This window comes from Wasmannia auropunctata, unplaced genomic scaffold, assembly GCF_000956235.1.
Source record: "Wasmannia auropunctata unplaced genomic scaffold, wasmannia.A_1.0 LD335585.1, whole genome shotgun sequence".
Taxonomy (NCBI): domain Eukaryota; kingdom Metazoa; phylum Arthropoda; class Insecta; order Hymenoptera; family Formicidae; genus Wasmannia; species Wasmannia auropunctata.
The window spans coordinates 15,803-18,963 of NW_012027305.1; the positions used below are offsets into that span (position 1 = coordinate 15,803).

The following is a 3,161-nucleotide window of genomic DNA, read 5'->3' on the forward strand; positions in this document are numbered from 1 at the left end:
ACACATATTCTTGTTGTAGAAATAGTTGAATCCCATAAAGAAGTTTGTGTTGTGTTAGGAAAAGCGTTTGATATACTTGATGAAAATCTTAGTGAGGATCGAGACCAAATATTTTTTCAAATGAACTGGCATTAGTGTGTCAGAAAAGTGAACGCACTGTTTGTGGTCTGACCAGCCATATAGCTCAGAAGTGTGTATCTGTTCCATATCGCAATGGTGTTTGTATTGTACCACTAGTCAATAATATTGAGAAGGATTAATAAAATTTTTTATTAATATATATAACATATTTTATCTGCGTAACAAAATGTAAAGAAATAAATATAAATCATATAAATAATTTAATAAACGTTCTTAATTTTTCCCATGTTATCCTTTATTTTCAACGTTCCGTATAATATAATTCTTAACAATATACATATATTACATTATTATTTTTTATTATTATTGTTTTTATAATAATGATCGACTATATAGTTAAAATTTAAAGAGCCAATTATTTCTATTATTAATTGTCATAAACTTCCTTTAAACCGCGTTTTTTCTACAATATATTCAATAACATAACGACAAATTGGTTAATCAAAGAATTGAGAACTTATCATCGACAACTATAAATGATAGTAACTGGTTAACAAGTTTTTTTGTATTGTTAAAAAACTGATGCTTAAAAACTTAAATATAATTGAAAAACGTAACCAGTATATAAAAAACTGATGAAGAACTTATCAAAAATTGATAATAATAATAACTGATTAACAAATTTTCTTGTATTATTAAAAAACTGATACCTAAAAACTGGATATTAACTAAAGAACATAACCAGTATATAAAAAACTGATGAAAATCTGAGAACTTATCATCAACAACTGATTGTAATAAACTGATTAATACATTTTCTTTTAGTATTAAAAAACTGATATTTAAAAACTGACTGTCAACTGAAGAATATAACCAGTAATCGATAACTAGTGAAAAACTGAGGATTAGTCATCAGTTACTTAATGATAGCATTCAGTGTCTAATTAGTTTTTTTAAAGTGATGTAGAAACTGATCATTAAAACTGAGCGTCAACTGCATTATCAGTAACTGAAGAGGCAACAAAACTTCGAGAGATGCGAGTATTGATGTCATGTCTTTTTTTAAATAGGAAAATGCGCAGAGTCGCGTGTTACACATCTGTGATCACCTTTAGAATTTTTTAGACCACGGATGTAGCAGCACGCGACTCTCTGAGCATTTAACTATTGTGAGTGCTAGTATTACATCGATATTGACTTGTTTTGTAATGATGATTCTTGCATTCAATTTTGGAACTGAAGGCCCACCTCATACGTTGCGGAACATGGTTTGACAATTAAGAATTGAATATTATAATTTTGGCGGAACTATTTATCGCTGAAGAAGGTGTGAAGTGGACCGAAACGTACGACAAATGTAAGAAGATGTAATTTGATTTATATATGGAATACAACTTTATTAGAAGTTTTAACGCAACGTTTTCCGCGTATTGACTCTTAGTGCCTTTCGTTAACTAATTGTTTTTATTTGAAGAAACTTATAATTTATTATTTAGAAGGTTTGAACTCAATTTTATATGCTGTGAATCTATAATAGTTACATCGTTGAAAGCAAATCTTTTGGTCTTGTTTTAGAGCAAACTCTTTATCGTAAAATTTTTATCAGAATAATGTTTCCTGACTAATATAAATTTATTATAAGATAATTCCGGTACATACGCCGCGCAAGCATTTACGTCGCAGAAGTAAAAAAAAATAAAAGATGTAAAAGTAATTTTCTCGCAACCTCTCTGTTACATACATGCCTTTATGCTATATTAGTATTGTGTTGTAATTTCAGTTTTTTATTATTAATATTTATAAAATTATTGTTAAATCGATTAAGTTAAATCAATTTGTCACTATAGTAAATAGCGCAACTATAAGTTATAATCTACATAAAATAATTATTGTACGAAATGTAAAAAGCTTCGTGGTTATTTTGTGGTACATAAATGTAGAGAAATAGTAAAGTATAAAGTATAGCAGAATACAAGTGCTTAGCTCTTGTATTCTTTGTTTAGTTTATTGTTTCGTACATCCCATCTATTCGGGATATACGTCATTTTTAGCGCGTGGGATTTATACCGTAATACAAACGCTCTATTATTTATTTATAAATAAATAAATTTATATAGGTACTAATTCATAATCTGTGATAATACATTCTTTACTTATTTATTAATAAGTAAATGCAAATTACGTTGTTAATTCACATGTTATTTATTGTTATTATTTTGATTATTTGTATATTTTTTGAGTTACTTATTTCACCCGTGAGTAATCATATAACCCATCCTTATAGGATATACGGCAAAAATGCAAGGGTTTAGAGAAAAATTTTCTTAATAAAAAATAATATAAAAATAAAAATAAATAAATATAAAAATAAATAAATATAAAAAATTAATATTTCGGATTCCTAGTTTTTTTATATAGTAGTAAACAGTATAAAATTTTTACTGGTATAGTTCATTTATCTTAAATATAATAGATAGAATTTGATAAATTAAGCTTTTAATAAGTGCGGCGTAAATATATACCGGAGTTATGTAATCTGTTATTTTTTCGAATGTCAAGATCTGTGTAGAGAGAAACTTTGAGAGTGAAAAAATTTATCGCAGTAAAATATATCACGGTACAGAACATTCAATTTTTCTGGTATGTCTATAAATCTCAACGATAAGAAAGTTTTGTTTCTTGAAATTATTTGTGAACTCAGTCTACTTAAATAAAGAGTCAGACCAAAAATCGCCCCTTTTCTGGACCTCGATTTTTTAACCAAATTTTATGCCAAATAATTAGTCATGATGAGACAATAATCGCATAAAATTTTTGAATTGAGCATATGACTGGTTTGCGAAATATAGGGGGTTAAAGTTGTGCCTATCCTTTGGGAATGTTTGACACTATTGTGTTTTCATTGCTCTAATATTTATGTAAAAAATAGTTCCGACAGTATTTTATTGCTTTTGAGTCGCCATGGTTACGAATCTGAAATTTAAATTCCAAAATTCAAAATGGCGAATCCAATATGGCTGCCCGATATTGCAAAATTCAAAATAATCTAAATGAAAATCGTTTCTCGGGGATTTTTTAGG

The 3,161-nt window shown here is 27.6% G+C and overlaps 1 protein-coding gene across 5 annotated transcripts in view; it reads left to right on the forward strand.

Annotated features, from left to right (window-relative positions):
• The first annotated feature begins 1,194 nt into the window (after positions 1-1,194).
• Positions 1,195-3,161, forward strand: part of LOC105456681 (UDP-glucuronosyltransferase 1-7-like) — a 10,173-nt gene continuing 8,206 nt past the window's right edge. For 4 of the 5 annotated variants that reach the window (XM_011700897.1, XM_011700899.1, XM_011700900.1 and 1 more), the window contains exon 1: positions 1,201-1,438. The gene's annotated coding sequence lies outside the window, so the exon portion shown is untranslated. Of the gene's footprint in view, positions 1,439-3,161 lie in introns of all 5 variants that reach the window. The other variant, XM_011700898.1, reaches the window with a different exon arrangement.